The sequence below is a fragment of the Oryx dammah genome, unplaced genomic scaffold (assembly GCF_014754425.2).
Source record: "Oryx dammah isolate SB20612 unplaced genomic scaffold, SCBI_Odam_1.1 HiC_scaffold_5, whole genome shotgun sequence".
NCBI lineage: Eukaryota > Metazoa > Chordata > Mammalia > Artiodactyla > Bovidae > Oryx > Oryx dammah.
In genome coordinates this window covers 58,051,999-58,069,707 of record NW_024070189.1, presented here as the reverse complement: position 1 = coordinate 58,069,707, position 17,709 = coordinate 58,051,999, and the positions used below count along the sequence as shown (strand labels likewise).

The 17,709-nt window shown below is 37.0% G+C and overlaps 1 pseudogene; it reads right to left on the bottom strand.

The window, feature by feature from the left end:
- Positions 1-9,039: 9,039 nt before the first annotated feature.
- On the bottom strand, positions 9,040-10,332 carry LOC120863555 (annotated as a pseudogene).
- Between the last annotated feature and the right edge of the window lie 7,377 nt (positions 10,333-17,709).

The following is a 17,709-nucleotide window of genomic DNA, read 5'->3' as shown; positions in this document are numbered from 1 at the left end:
GGAAAGGGTCAGTTTTCATTCCAATCCCAAAGAAAGGCAATGCCAAACAATGCTCAAACTAGCACACAATTGCACTCATCTCACACGCTAGTAAAGTAATGCTCAAAATTCTCCAAGCCAGGCTTCAGCAATACATGAACCATGAACTTCCAGATGTTCAAGCTGTTCTAGAAAAGGCAGAGGAACCAGAGATCAAATTGCCAACATCTGCTGGACCATCAAAAAAGCAAGAGAGCTCCAGAAAAACATCTATTTCTGCTTTATTGACTACACCAAAGCCTTTGACTGTGTGGATCACAATAAACTGTGGAAAATTCTGAGAGAGATGGAAATACCAGACCATCTGACCTGCCTCTTGAGAAACCTATATGCAGGTAGGAAGCAACAGTTAGAACTGGACATGGAACAACAGACTGGTTTCCAATAGGAAAAGGAGTACGTCAAGGCTGTATATTGTCACCCTGCTTATTTAACTTAATATGCAGAGTACATCATGAGAAATGCTGGGCTGGATGAAGCACAAGCTGGAATCAAGATTGCCGGGAGAAATATCAATAACCTCAGATATGCAGATGACACCACCCTTATGGCAGAAAGTGAAGAACTAAAAAGCCTCTTGATGAACGTGAAAGAGGAGAGTGAAAAAGTTGGCTTAAAGCTCAACATTCAGAAAACAAAGATCATGGCATCCGGTCCCATCACTTCATGGGAAATAGATGGGGAACAGTGGAAACAGTGTCAGACTTTATTTTGGGGGGCTCCAAAATCACTGTGGATGGTGACTGCAGCCATGAAATTAAAAGACACTCCTTGGGAAGAAAGTTATGACCAACCTAGACAGCGTATTAAAAAGCAGGGACATTACTTTGTCAACAAAAGTCCGTCTAGTCAAGGCTATGGTTTTTCCAGTAGTCATGTATGGATGTGAGAGTTGGACTATAAAGAGGGCTGAGTGCAGAAGAATCGATTCTTTTGAACTGTGGTGTTGGAGAAGACTCTTGAGAGTCCCTTGGACTGCAAGGAGATCCAACCAGTCCATCCTAAAGGAGATCAGTCCTGGGTGTTCATTGAAAGGACTGATGTTGAAGCTGAAGCTCTGATACTTTGGCCACCTGACTCATTTGAAAAGACCCTGATGCTGGGAAGGATTGAGGGCAGGAAGAGAAGTGGACGACAGAGGATGAGATGGTTGGATGGCATCACCAACTCAATGGACATGAGTTTGGGTGAACTCCAGGAATTGGTGATGGACAGGGAGGCCTGATGTGCTGCAGTTCATGGGGTCACAAAGAGTCGGACATGACTGAGCAAGTGAACTGAACTGAATACTCTTTTTTGAAGTATATTTTATCTGATATTAAATTGGCCATTCCAATCTCATATTTACTGTGTGCATGGCGTATCTCTTCTCATACATTTACTTTCTGTTTCTTTACATTTGAAATGTGCCCTTGTACAAAGAATATGTTTTGTTCTTGTTCTTTTATTCATCTTGATAACTGTTATCTTTTGACTGAAGTTAATTTGTGTGATTGTTGATATGTTTGAATTTGTGTTCTCTAATATATTGTCTCAGAGAAGGTAATGGCACCCCACTCCAGTACTCTTGCCTGGAAAATCTCATGGACAGAGGAGCCTGGTAGGCTGCAGTCCATGGGGTCGCTAAGGGTCGGACACGACTGAGCAACTTCACTTTTCACTTTCATGTATTGGAGAAGGAAGTGGCAACCCACTCCAGTGTTCTTGCCTGGAGAATCCCAGGGACGGGGGAGCCTGGTGGGCTGCCGTCTATGGGGTCTCACAGAGTCGGACACGACTGAAGTGACTTAGCAGCAATATATTGTCTTTCATTTTCCACTCTGAATTTGTTCTTCTGGTTTTCCTTGTCTCTTTTGAATTATTTGAATATTCTTTAGAATTCTGTTTAATTTTTGGATATAGGTATTTTTAGTTAAATCTATTTGCATATTTTAGTTGTTGCTGTAAGGATTATAGTATGTATCTTAACTTTTATCAGTCTACTTAGAGTTACTTGTGTTCTACTTTCATGTAACATAGTAAACTGTAACCATATGAAACTGTTCAGCTCCTCTCATGCCATTGCTTACACTATAGTTTTCATTTGTATTAAACTTGTACAATATTAACCCAAGACACAAGATACAGTTATAATTTTTGCTTAGTCATTATGTGCTTTAGAGAAGTTAAGAAGATAAAAAGTCATTTTTATTCATCCAGACATTTACCATTTTCAGTGCAGTTACTTGTTTCCAAAGAGTCTGATTTCCCTGTAGTATCTTTTCACTTCAGCCTGGAAAAGTTTAATGTGTATCTGCTGCAGTGATTTCTCTTAGTTTTCTTTATTGGAAAGGTATTTATTTCTATTGCATTTTTGACTGATAAAGAGTTCTGAATTGATAGTTTTTTCTTTCTTTCAGCATTTTAAAGACTTTATTCCATTGTCTTTTAACTTCTGTTTTTCCTTTTGTTTATTTTTGGCTGCGCTGGATCTTCTTTGCTTTGCATGGGTTTTGTCTAGTTGTGGAGAGCAGGGGCTACTCTTCATTGCTGTGCAAGGGCTTTGCATTGTGGTAGCTACTCTTGTTGCAGAGCACAGGGTCTAGAGTGCTGGCTAACAGTTGTGACACATGGGCTTAGTTGTTCTGCAGCATGTGGAATCTTCCCAGATCAAGGATTGAACCTGTGTCTCCTGCAGGTGGATTCTTACCCACTGTGCCACCGGGGAAGTCCTTAACCTCTGTGTTTTCTGATGAGAAGTCTACAATCATTTAAGTCATTGTTACCTTTCTATGATACGATTGTTTTTGTTACCTTTTTGGGGGGTGAGGTGTACTGATTTCAAGGTTTTCTACTTATCTTTGGTTCAGAAACTTGACTATGATGTGCTTGCTTGTGGTTTTCTTCATATTTTTCCTGTTTGGGATTACCTGAGTTTACTAAACCTGTAAATTTATGTCTCTCACCAAATCTGGAAAAATTTTTGTCCTTAATTCCTAATAGAGCCAAATATTTTTTGGCTATATTCTCTGTTTTCTCTCTTTCTGAACTCTATCACCTACATATGAAACTTTTGAATATTTTCTGGTTTTATCATTGTAGAGTTTAACTTTTGTCCTTAATAGTCATATTTTTATATCCTCAAATATAGGAATATATGTCCTATATTCTCTATATATCCTATATTCTATTAGGTCTTTGAAGCTCTGCTTATTTGATTTCAATTCTTTCTCTCTCTCCTTCAGATTTGATCATTTTCTTACTCTAATTTCAGGTTCAGTGACTTTTACTTCTATTATCTCCACTCTTCTATTAAGCCTACTCAATGAATTTTTATTTCAGACATGATATTTTAGTACTAGTATTTTCACTTGGTTCTTTTTTTTATATTTTCTATGCTTAGATTTTCTTTATTTTCATTCATTACTGGCATGGTGTTCTTCATGTTATTAAATATAGTTAGAGTAGCTACCTTAAAGTAATTCCAGCTCCTGCATCATCTCAGGTTTGGTTTCCTGGTGGTCTTTACCTTTGAAAACACATCACATTTTACTAGTTGTTTGTATGCTATGTAATTTTGAATTGTATCCTGGATATTGTAAGTGTTGTGGAGACTCTGTACTGTGTTACATTTTTCTGAAGGGTGTTCATGTTTTCGTTTTAGGAGAGAATAAATGATTAGACTGAAAATATAAAACTTCTCTGGCTTGTGATGGGCAATAGTTCAAATTTAAGTTTAGTTCTTTTAGCTCTAGCCTTGGTTTTCTATATGTGGTTCAGGGGTCTACAGAGATGTGTGAAGAATTCACTTTATCTGGCTCTCTCCACTTAAGGATCTTTCTCTCCTCCAATTGCTGTGGTTGGTACTGACTCTTCATTATTCCTCATGCCTGAGAAAATGAGGTCTATCTGTCAGAGCTTTAGCTTCCTCATGTTGTGCCACAACCATGGCCTGTCCTCAGAGCAAAGCAACAAAAACAGGAAGCTCACACCACGCTAAACCCTTTCTCCAAATTTTGGCTCCCCAGCAGATCTCCTTGCTTTTGTTTACTCTCAGGAGCCCTCAGAAAGTTACTATATGTATTTGTTCAGAAGGCCTATTATGAGCTTAGTTAGGTATACTGGATTCAGCTTCAGACCTTTTTTATTTAAAGATTTTGCTTAAATATCACATTAATCCAGAATTAAATTTAATAATTTTTTTATCTCCAGATAAAGGGTTGAATGAATGTTTGAGAGAGTTAGATATCAAGAAATGTATTTGCTTTCCTTAAATATTCTTTATTTTTTAAATTATCAAATTATTAACACATTTACAAGAGACTTGGAAAATACAGAACAAAGTTACATACAGTTCCACTATATATTATAATTATTTTTTAAGTAGATAAATTAAGATTTTTAGTTGGAGTTTCAATATCAAGCTCTCAAAAATTAATAGAATGGACAGAAAAGTAGAAGGATCTAGTAGACCTGAAAGCACTATTAACCAATTCAATATAATTAAGATTTATACAGTTAAGGAATGTATATTCTTAAAGGAACAACTTTTAACCCTACTGGATATAGGGTAAAAATGACATAAAAACACTGTGATGTGGGGACTTCCCTTGTGGTCCAGTGGTTAAGACTTCACACTGCCAGTGCAGAAGGCACAGGTTCTGGTTGGGGAACTAAGATTCCACATGCCATGCAGTGCGACCAAAAGATAAAAATAAATAAGTAAAAACAGTATGATGAAACAAGTCACCTTAAGTGAAATAAATTCAAAGAAGTAAACTGACTTTCTCAATGAGAATTTAGGTATAATTTATAGGAGTAATATGAAATAATTATGAGACCTTTTATAAGGAAAACAAAATATTGCTGTGAACATGATTCTGTGTTTCTTTACTGTATTATGAACTAAGAATTTTAAAGACAAATTAGAAGTGAATTGGCACTTTTACCGTTGATTGTGAGTATAAATTGGCACAGAAATTTTGGACAGTATTTTGCCATGTCTGAGTAAAATTTATATGTCCATACTTTTAACTAAGCACCTCTCAAAATAAACACATAAGCACATACATACATGCACACACTTTCAGAAATACACCTAAATATTCAATCATATAGTAAAAATAAATTATAAAATATTCATAATGGCTGAATATTATACAGCCATTACCAGGAGTAAAACAGAGTTATCTGGAGAATTCCCTGGCTGTTCAGTGGTTGGGACTCTGTGCTTTCACTGCCAAGGACCTGGGTTCAATCTGGGTCAGAGAACTGGGATTTTGCAGGTAGCATCACAGGGCCAAAAAACAAAACAAATAAACCCCCCAGAGTTATCTGTGGTGACATCATAAATGTTAAGTAAAAATAAACAGTAGTATGCAGAATGTGGTTACACTTGGGTAATATATATAATGTACATATTTATGTATACATAAATGTATACATGTATACATGTATACATAAAAGTCTGGAGGAATATACAATTATCTATTAATGATGTACAGGAGAATGGGATTTGAAAGGACTTTCACTTTTTTTGCCTTTTCTGGATGAATTGAGTTTTGTATAAGCAGCATGTATTTTTCAATGTTATTGAACCTAAATAAAATAAATAGACCAAGGAAAAAATAAAAATATTTAATGCAAGAAATATAGCCAAAATTTACATCTTTTTAAAACCTAAAATATATGGACATACTATATTCACTTATTCAAAAAGTGACTATATACACAAATGTATGCATTGTATATGTATACACACATGTATTGTATATGTATGTGAATATGCATATACATATACAATAAAAGCTTTTTAGAGCAGTATAAACAAATATACTTTTACTTGCTAGTGATCCCCAGATGTTTTTCCTTAGTTGATTATAATATAACTTTAATATAATAAATAAATTAAAAGTGTATATGAGATACCAGGAAAGGGCATCAGAGGTTTAGTGTTTAGTTCTTGTCACATAGTAAATTTTCAATAAATGTTGAATGAATGAAAAGTTTCCCAATATCAGAAAAAAGAATTTTTCTTTTAATAAGAATGAGTTTGTTCAGCTCTGAATTATTTCTGCAAATAAGATTCTGACACACTAACATAAGGCAATTTTCTTGTTTACAAATTCTGAGCCTTAATAGTAAAATAGCACAGAGATGAAATAAATGGAAATACAGTGCAGTCACATATTACTCTAGGGTTAGGGTCCAAAGTGTATGTGTGTGGTGAATAACATGTTTAATTAGTAAAAACTTGCAAATCAGGTAAATCTTTCCAAGTATATTTTCCCTAGTTGTATTGGTACCACTTTATTTAAAAAATTTTTTTAAATTTTTTGTGATACTTTTATTTTATTTATTATTATTATTTTATTTTACAATACTGTATTGGTTTTGCCATACATTGACATGAATCTGCCACGGGTGTACATGAGTTCCCAATCCTGAACCCCCCTCCCACCACCCTCCCCATATCATCTCTCTGGGTCATCCCAGTGCACCAGCTCCAAGTATCCTGTATCCTGTACTGAACCTAGACTGGCGATTCGTTTCTTACATGATAGTATACATGTTTCAATGCCATTCTCCCAAATCATCCCACCCTCTCCCTCTCCCACAGAATCCAAGAGTCTGTTCTATACATCTGTGTCTCTTTTGCTGTCTCGCATACAGGGTTATGGTACCACTTTAAAGAGAAATTCTTATGTATGCTAAAGTTTAAGATTACTAAACTCACCTAAATCAGGGAACAAAAGAATTTTTTTCATCTGGATATTCAGACTTTTCCGCCATTAAGATAAATGATGAATGAGGATTGATGGAGGATTATAAAGTACTCCTGCTTTCCTATAGGGTTTATTCCATTTGCTTTGTAATGTTAGCTCAGTAACCTTGATACATATACAAATTCTTTAATGAGAATTAAATTTGATAATTTAATTTGGCTATGTATTGTAACATTATTAAATTTCTCCATGATTTAAAAAAAAATATTGGGGGGAGAATAAGTATAGGGAATAATCCATGATAATTTAATTTTCTGTCCCTAGCCCCAACCTAAAATTGCCAAGTTCTCAGAATTATAGCTAGTTTCTCATCCAGGGATGTGTACTCAAGAAACTCACAGTCTGATTTTTTTCAGGGTTGCAGCTACTTTCTTAACATATCATTGCTGACACTTGGAAAGAAGGACTTTTTTGTAATTTGAAAATCCTCTTTATTCTTCAACTCCTGCTAGCTTAAGGAGCACTAAATCTACATATCCTAGGAGGCTTATCTGTCTAGTATATCCTATGTATACATTGATTTATGAACCAATAAATGTTTCATATACAGTTGAGATTTCAAATGGGCTTATGATAATTGGATCAGAGGAATACTAGTCTAGCTTGAGAGTATAGCAGAAAACCAATCATGGGAGGCTATGATGAAATTTTAATTATAAAGGATATTGACTATCTTAGGGTGACAGTTCTGTTGTAATAGATGTAACATTGAACTGGAAAGGGGGAAAGTGAGATTTCCACCCCCCACCCCAGATCTGCTTGAAACCAACTCTTATTTCTAGTAAATTATCAAACCATTCTGTGCTTCAGTTTTATATCTTCATTAAAGTTACCATCTTATTGTCTTTGGTTTACTGAGTTTATTGAAAAATTCCCCAATAGATTTAGATAAAGAAAAAGTCTCAAGTTAAAGTGGTAACTAATTGGAAAGTTTGGTATGCATGTGTGTATACATATTTTTCTGCTCAGGGCTGGAAGGCTAAAGTAGACATTAACCCACTTCAAGTTGTAGACATATAAATTAAATGATATTAAGATCTTTTCTTAATGTAGAAAAGCAATTTATTCCATTATAAGCACTTACACAGTTAGTCATGGAGAGTAACAGGCCTGCTGTGAAACAGGTCACCCAAAATTGAGGTGGTATCAAACTAGTGGTCAAGGACTAACTCCTTAAAAGAAAAAAAAGTAACTCTTATCTGGGATTAATTTCATTTTAAAAACAAATACAAGCTATTGATTCACTCTTCTCAATTTAACTGGACAGTCTACGTGTGGTATAACTATCAGGTAAAAACATACATCTTTACAACTTGGTAGTCCCAAGTTTTTTTAAAAAACCATTTCACAGAAAGTAAAGAAATAATATTAAAACAGCTCAAGAAATACACCAACAAGCAAAAATATATGGGGAAGGAGGAACACATTGTTTTGACTTAACTGAAGAAACTGAGAGGAGACTGGTTTATGTAAGAAAATGTGCATCCTGGAAAGTTCAGCATGTAGGAATTTGTATGACTTGAATCTCCTCTATTTCCTGAATAAAAACAACATCTTGTAGTATTTATACTTCATGGCTCAGACACTTACCTCACTTGGCTCTATTTCTTACTCACTCTAGCCTTTACTTAAATGAGTCTGAAAAACCTGGGCATATAGCATAAGAAGAAAAATAACCACACAGGATATTCCCTCTTTTTTGTGGCTACTTTTTGGAAGGAATGATGCTAAAGCTGAAACTCCAGTACTTTGGCCACCTCATGCGAAGAGTTGACTCACTGGAAAAGACTCTGATGCTGGGAGGGATTGGGGGCAAGAGGACAAGGGGACGACAGAGGATGAGATGGCTGGATGGCATCACCGACTCGATGGATGTGAGTTTGAGTGAACTCTGGGAGTTGGTGATGGACAGGGAAGCCTGGCGTGCTGCAATTCATGGGGTCACAAAGAGTCGGACATGACTGAGCGACTGAACTGAACTGAATTGAACTTAGACCTCTGTTACTAGAAAATTCCTAAAGAAAATTTAAATATATGTCTGTGGCTCTGCTGAATCAAGAAGCCACCAGTTAATATTTAGAAAACACCTTCTGTTTGGACTAATAACATTGTTGATAGAATTTATTATAGAGGGATAACCAAAGTAAGTCTGTGTCTCAAAACCAGTGTTAAATCAATCTCAGAGTAGAGAGAAAGAACAGGGGAGTCCAAAAATCACAAGAAGTGCAGACATGATCTAAGATCCTTGTCCTTCTGGAGCCACACTTTCTGCAGGGTCTTCATCATTATAAATGTTCTCTGCCATTTGCCACACTTGCTTGACATTATCTTCTGATATAGAACAAATAACCCAAGGTTCATTGGGATTCCAGGAGAAATCAGATATCTTTGCAATGTGACCACCGTAAACAAACAACAATTCTGGTGGCCCATCTTCTGCATCTTCTGGGGATTGTCCCTCTCTAATTTTGCTTAAATCCCAGACATTCAGTCTACGATCAGTACCACTGGAAGCCAAAATAGTCTGTGAGGCGACCACTGAACCTGGAATATTTCATCCTTATGTGAGTCAAAGGAATGCAACTTAAGTTTCAGATTTCTCAGATCCCACAGAGCAACACTCTTGTCAGCTGATCCTGTGGCAAGAATGAACTCACTATAAGGATTGAAAGAAAGGCAGTTCACTTCAGCAGTGTGAGCATCAACTGGGTGGCTTGGCTTGAAAGTATTGTTAGAACGAGTATCCCAGATCATGAGTTTCTGATCATCAGCAACTGACCCAAAGAGGACTCATGGAGCAGATGCCAGGAGACATCTACTACTGCTGTGTGCCCTGTGAAGATGGTCTTCGCATCCACAACTTTCCCTTTCTTTGGAACAGCACTGATGTCCCACAGGCAGATGGCGTGATCATCTGAAGCACTCAGTAGGTGCCCACTGAGATTTGGGTTCCAAGAAAGCCTGTAGCCTTCCTTCTGATGTCCACAGAGACGCAAGTCTGGGTTGCACTCTCCAGAAGGGTCTAGTTTAGAAGGATGTTTTGTATAGCCAAAACCAAGAACATCACTGGATGGGGTCTTTGTTGCAATGATGCAAGGGTTCTGGGGCATATAGCATGCCCTGTTTACCTCTCCTTCAAGGTTGATCTTGATTTCTAATCCAATTTGTCCACTAATTGAGCCAAAACCTCCAAATTCTCCTTTCTCACTATTGTAGTGTGAAGCATCAAACTGAACATCATCGTTAGGGAGCTGCACGCTGGCTATCACAAGGTGGTTTTGTTCATCTGATGTGTGTGTGTCCCCAGGAGAAGTCAATGAATACTGAAATCTTTCCCTTCTGGTCTGGTTACATCTGGAAGCCACTGTGCAGTTAGGCTACGCCACTCCAGAGCATGGGTTATCACCAAATTGTAAAGAAAAGGAGTGTTCTTTTTCCATATTTTGTATTCTTCATTGATCACACATTCTTCTACTGTGTCATCAAAGGCTGCTTCCTTGTCGGCCATGGAGGGTAGGCAAGCTGGTGGGGATCCTGTGATTTTAAGATCTTTGAGACCGTTAGATCAGAGATGCTAAATAAGTAGAACCAGTATTAGATTTTTCGTCTCAGTACTAGATTTTTCTCCTGAATTCCATCAGTCAAGAATGCAAAAAGAGAATGCAGAAACTTGGGGTTTTGCTCTTTTCACTCATCCCTTCTTTCTCCTCAGGTTATTTTGATAATTTTATGAGACTTCTATCCCTATGTTGTGCCCTCTTTTTTTCTGGCTAATAATCATTGAAAATGCATAAAATGGAAAATTTACATGCTTTATCTCAATAAATGCCTAGCAGAAACTGTACCACTAAGTACTGTTTTCCCCTATTTTACTAAGCTGAGATCTACAGAGAGAGAGAGAGAGAGCGCGTGCGCGCGCAGGAGAAAGCGCAAAAACCTTTCCCAAGGACACATAATAAACAGTAGAGCCAGATCTTGAATCTTAAGAGTCTGGTTTACATTAAGCAGGATTATTATAAGAGGACCCTCCCTAGGTGTATGACCTAAGCATATAATGTGATTAAAAACCTTCAAGTGGAGTTGGGTCTATAATTGCTAGTGGAATTTAATCCTAGAATCTTACTACCTAAAAGATGCATTGTAAAAAGTTCTGAGGATACCACAAAAATGAAGAATCTATAAGTCTCTTGTAACTCTGAGAGGTTTCTAACTTTGATAAAAGTTTTAGATAACAGTAATTGCTCATCAAAATACCTTAAAGATCTTTTCATATCACAGGATACATCTCAACTTGGCTAATTTAGAGAATTTATATTTTACCCACCTTATAATGTACACATAACTGCTGAAGAATTTATGTAACAATATCCATCACACCAAATACATGAAAGAGATATTAGAAAAGTCTGGGAATTCCCTGGCAGTCCAGTGGTTAGGATGCTGTGTTTCCATTTCAGGGGGCCCAGGTTCATCCCCTGGTCAGGGAACTAAGATCCCTAATCCAATTTATTTGTAAAACCCCATTACTTAGGCAGAATATTGTAGATGAGATCCTGCAAACCATGTAGTGTGGCCAAAAAAGAGGTTCATTTGTAAAACTCAATTACTCAGGCACAATATTGTAGGTGGGAAGATGGTACTGAAAGAAGAAATGAAACACAAATCTGTTTTGTATCGCAGTTTTGCTAAGGCAAACCATTGTGTGTGTGTGTTTAGGCTTCCCAGGTGGCACTAGTGGTAAATAACCTGCCTGCCAATGCAGGAGACATAAGAGACACAGGTTTGATCCCTGGGTTGGGAAGATCCCCTGGAGGGCATGACAAGCCACTCCAGTATTATTGACTGCAGAATCCCATGGATAGAGGAACCTGGCAGGCTACAGTCCATAGGGTCGCACAGAGTCAGACATGACTGAAGCAACTTAGCACACACACACATGTGTATGTGTGTGTGTATATATATATATATATATTCCAACTGAAGTCTGTAAAAGATCAAAAAATTATAGTTGTAAAAGGAGTTGGACAGGAGCTCATATAAAATACTTGGAACTTTTTGCTGGAGGCAGTAACATAATTCTTTTTTTTTTTTTCGTAATTCTTAATTAAGAGTGCCTGTGTAGTGGTCAGAGGTGGTACTTCTAGCTCAAGAAAAAAGGGCATGGAAAAGAGCTTCCTGAAGATTCTGTTAAATTTCTTCACCTTTTGGGTATCTAGTTTCTTCATCAGTACCAACTTGATTGGGGACTGTGCTCTTGTGAGCATTAAATGAAATAATATGTATAGCTGCTGCTGCTGCTGCTAAGTCGCTTCAGTTGTGTCCGACTCTGTGCGACCCCATAGACAGCAGCCCACCAGGCTCCCCCATCCCTGGGATTCTCCAGGCAAGAATACTGGAGTGGGTTGCCATGTCCTTCTCCAATGCATGAAAGTGAAAAGTGAAAGTGAAGTCGATCAGTCGTATCTCTCAGTGACCCCATGGACTGCAGCCCACCAGGCTCCTCCATCCATGGGATTTTCCAGGCAAGAGTGCTGGAGTGGGGTGCCATTGCCTTCTCCGAATACATATAGAAACAATATGTAAACGTAGTGCTAAGGCATCAACATGGCAAGGAGGAACCAAAAAGCCAATAATTACTTGATATTCTGTATATATGAACAGATACTTTTGAGAATTCACCCTTTTTAGGTGGAGGTGTATGTTTGTTTTCTCCAAGCAGCAAACACAATGGGTATAGAAAGAAGACACTGTGACCTTCATTTAGACCAAGCTTAGGTCAATCTTGGAAAACAGTTCCAGTTCCAGGAACCTCACCAATATCTATATTTTTTGAAATATAAAAAAAATGTGTACAAATCGATGACTGCTTTGGCTAAAATCTACTTGGGAACAAGGGTATTTTTTTAGTGCCAAATTACCATCTTATTTTATTCTATGGCTAAAATCCCAAGAATTGAAGAGGAGAAACAGGGCCAAAACAAGTTTTTCTATTAAAATAAAAGGCCTTGAGTGATGAATGGAAACTTGGAACAGGTTTTAATGGCAATACCGGAAGCCAGAAATTAACTTAAATACAAACTTACCAATTTCTGGCATGCGTTGAGTCTCAAATAGAATATTGGTTCTAATTTTAGTGAATTAGAAACATGTCTTACTCCAGGCAGTTGGTATTCTCATTCCAGAAAGGTCAACTTGTTGCTGGATTGGCCTGGACAATTGATGCTTCCTTGCTTTGAGTCATTGATAAAATGTTGAATAACTAAGTGCTAAGGCCAATGGTAAATCTCTGCAGTCACCTACAAGAATTCTCCTTTCAGGCTGAAACATTCCACTAATAAACACTTTTTGTCACTGTTAGCCAAATAATTATGAAATCATCTAATTATACTGTCCATAGCCTTTCTTCATTCCTTTTGTCTGTAAGGATATACTGGGGGATTTTATTTAATGTCTTCATGAATTCCAAATAGACTGTGCCTGTAGCATTTTCCTTGTCAATTATTCTAGCAACTGAAAATCTAAAATGCCCATGTGGAATTGTTTTAAAAGTTTATGTGGTTGGTTTGATGTTACCAGTTTTCAGTTAAGCTAAAGTGGTCCCTAGTATGAATGCCTCTGTCTCTACGTGCTCAAAAACAGTTACTTTAGTAACAATAGTTTTGAAGGAATTTATATCAGACTCAATGGCACTTTTTTAAAAATAGGAAATTTGGTACTCTAGTCACATCTGTAAGTTCCTCTAGATCTCTAGAAGATCATTTATTCCTTGGCTCACTTATAGCACTTTTATGTTTCCTATCTCCTCACTGATCTTGAGGTTCAAGTTCCACTTAAACATTTTGCTCAATGAAAAATAAAGAATTTGAGTGAGATACTTTCTAAATTTCTCTCAACCTTTAACATTCTGTGATTTTTGGTAGGCCATCTCAATTGAAAATAGTGATAGAGAAGCAAAGCTCTCTAATTGAATAGTTTGATTTTATCTGTTATATTACACTATCTGCCCCCAAGCTCTAGTGTATTTCTCCCTTTTTATTATTTATCCAAAGATAGTTTGAGTTCCTTTGTTTATTCTAAGCAATTTTCAGATGCCTCAGTCTCGAATCAACAGTATATTAATTTCTTAGAACTAAAGACTTAAAGGATCTTTCCCTAGGAGGTAATGTATTCCCTCTGGAGGAAAGGGATTGTGGAAAAAATTCAACCATCATGTTAAATGAAAAATCTTTTTTTATCTCTCCAATCATTGGATGCTGTACCTGTAAAGAATGCTATAATCATATTTGTAAACATTTTCCTCTTCAAGATGTATAAAGATCAGAAATGCAGTTCCTTTATAACAAGATGGAATTTTTAAACTATTTTGGACCACACTAAACATTGGGATGTTCATTTGTCTCTGTTTTTAAAGTATATGTCATGTGCTCAGTTGGTGGAACAACAAAAATACACACCTTAAAGCTGAAAATTATAACCTTCCCTATTTGACAGATATTCCCATAATGGTCAGCCCAAAGCCTGATCCAACTAATGAGAACACCTTGTGATCAAAAGACTCTAGATTGTTTGCTTCCCCAAAGTAAAATGACTTGTAATGACACTAATAATAAAGGAAAATGGATGTGAATTAGGAGAGTTCACTGAGCACCAGTATTTTCTCAGAGGCTTACCTGGGTTGTGTTCTGATTGGTTTCGCTCCTGTGTCCAGTGACTTCACGATAGATGCATTTCACAGATACAATTAAGGGATATAATTAAGGGAGACTATTTCAGAGTTCTTGGCTAACATGGGGGTAAACAAAATCATGGCTTTTTGTTTTTTTGTGTGTGTGGTGCTTCTCATATCATGTTACTTTCTTTGTTAGTTATGAGCAGGGAATATCTTTTTTTATAATTTATAATTATAAAGTAGAAAGAGTGATAATATAATAATTCTGAACAGATCCTTTCTTAAAGAGTCCAGCAACTTTGTAATTAGTTCCAGGTTTGAAATATTTTGAATTTCAAATTTTAAAGGAAGTTAAATCATTGCGGACTGTTGAACCCTCTCACCATGAGATCTGGGGAAAAAAGGGAAGCGGTAGCTCTTCTTATATCTGCTAAAAAAGGATCTGAGGAAGCAGAAACACCCTTCACTTATTTATTGAGAGGTTTCCTACACTGTGAAAAAGATACAGACACATACAACATGGCTTCTGCTTGTAGGTTGGTTATAATTAAGATAAAGAAATAATATTAAAGCATTTGGATGAATTAAAAAATGACACATTTAGAATTCTGAATGTCAGCATTTAGAGAGATAAAAAGACCTTGTGTTTAGAATAGACAATGTTTCATGGATTAGGTAGGTTTTAAGATGGATCTTGAAATATAGATAAGATTTGGAAAGGGGGAGAGAAAAGATGAAGCTATTTTTATTTGAGATAATTGTACAGTGAAGTTGTAAATTTAGTTCTGTTCAAGAAACATTATTAAGTACCTCTGTGCCAATCTCTACACTGGGCGTTAGACATTACAGCATGTTTGGCAACAGTTCTGTACTCTGTTGCTAGCGTATCTTCACATATCTTAAAAAAGGTGAATCTCTTGTGAGGAAACAAATCCCTTGAAGGAATTCTCATGACGTAAGTCCCTTTTCTTTGATGATATAGAAAAGGACTGGTTTTTGTTTTCAAAATATAGGATAAGCTTAACTTTGGTACACATTCATCTTCCCCATCATCACCGACTTCCTGTCTGGCATAGTTACAGGTGCTAATCTTTGTTCGATACTTTAAAGGGCCGTGCTATATACAGACTGTCAACTAAGGAGGTTATCTGATGATAAGAAGTTGTTGCATTTTGATAATAACAATAATAATGATAATAACACTTGTCAATTACTATGTAGGTTGTTTTTCTCTTTCCAGTTTTATTGAGCTATAACTGACATACAGCATTGTATAATTTAAGGTGCACAGCATGATGATTTGTTACATACATCATGAAATAATTACTACAATGTTTAATGAACATCCATTTTCTCATATAGATAGAAAATTAAAGAAAAAGAAACTTTCTTTCCTCATGATGAGAACTCTTAGGATTTACTCTCTTAACAGCCTTCATATATAATATATAGCAGTATCAATTATATTATTTATCATCTTATGCATTATATCCCTAGTACTTACCTTATAACTGGCAGTTTGTGTGCAGCCCATCTTCTAACTGGCTTCATCTAACTCCCCGTCTCCTACCCTCTCACCTCTGGTAACCATAAATCTGATTTCTTCTTCTATGAGTTTGTGTGTTTGTGAAGTATAACTGACATACAACACTATGTTAATTTCTGGTGCACACCATAGTGATTCAATATTTCTGTGTGTTACAAAATGATCACCACAATAAGTCTAGTTAGCATTTGTCACTATACAGAGATATCACATTATTATTGACTATATTCCCATATTGTATGTTTCATACCTGTGACTTATTTTATAAGAGGAAGTTTGTACCTCTTTAATCTCCCTAAGATTGTTTTATATACATCATTTCATGTAATTGTAATGATTCTATGAGTTTACTTAAAATTGTCTTCCCCAATTATAATGAGTAAGCTAAAGTTTAAGTTATAGAACATGACCAAGGCCACATGGTTAGTCATTGGCAGGGGTGTGACTGACTTCAAAATCTGTATTACTACACGGTGCTACTCTGCTTTTCTGTAGAGGTTCTTGAAGGTCTGAGGAAAGGAAGGAGTGCATAGTGGTGTGGCTGATGCATTAGTACTAATATTCATGGACAGGGCACCTGCCAGCAGTCTAAACAGTCCCATTCCAATAACTAGTAAGGTTGGCATGAGACATGTACAGTATATGAGGAACTAAATCATTGTAATGCCAAATACAGAGTACACCATCTCTTCAGTACATCTGTGAAAAGGTGGATGCTTTGCACTGGTGCTGTTTGCCTTCTTAGCCACTGAGGGAGTAAGCACTAGTTGAAGCTTATGATCCTGACGCATCAAGACGGACAACCTGGCAGATGTCCTTGCTGGAAGATGACAAGATTACTAAGAGGAGAGGCCTGATTTTTCTCCTGAGTTGACACTCGGAGGCTTCCATTAAAAACATTAACAAGCCTCTGTCATTTTCATCTCTTCTTAAGAGCCTGTGATCTTGTCAGGGGCACAGGTCCATGCATGGGCAGTGCCTAGTGACCAGGTTCCTGAGTTGTGGGCAGAGGTGGCAGTGACTATGAAAGCCTGGGAGGAGATGAGGGAAGAAAAGGTCATTCTTCCTGACAACTCCTAACTTGATTCCACTTATGAGCCATTTATTTTCAGAAATAAGTAATGGGTGAAGACATAGGCCAGACCTACAATTCATCCACTTGAAAGTTTAAGGCTTTCTGAGATCAAATTACCACAGCAAACACAGACAGAGTTACTATAGGGACATTTTGGAAGGAAGCTGACAGAGGGAGAAGTCAGAAGCCTAGGAAAGGAGATAGAATGCGATGGAAATTGCTTCCCTCTCTGCACCCTTGAGGGAACAAAGAGGGCAAATAAGAAGCAGCACATAGAAGACATAGAAGGAAGAGAGAGAAGGAAGCTGGGGGCTTCTCTGGAGTAAAATGAGTTAGGTTGTGGAGCTGTCAGAGGGTGTACCTGGGGTGTGGGGAGAAGAGATGCCCTAGTCCAGGCCTTTGAAACCTGGGTGCCTTGGCCCCTTCACCCCCTGAAGGAGCAAAGCATGTCAAGTGTCAGGTCTTGTTCTAGTTTTGTTGCAGTTCATAGCTAGGAAATGACCCACAGCAGAAGATCAAGGGACGAGAGGATGCTGAAAGAAGAGAAGGAGTGCTTTTTTTTTTTTTTTTTTTTAACAAGTGGGGCAATGAGTTTTAAACTCTTGTAGGATAGATG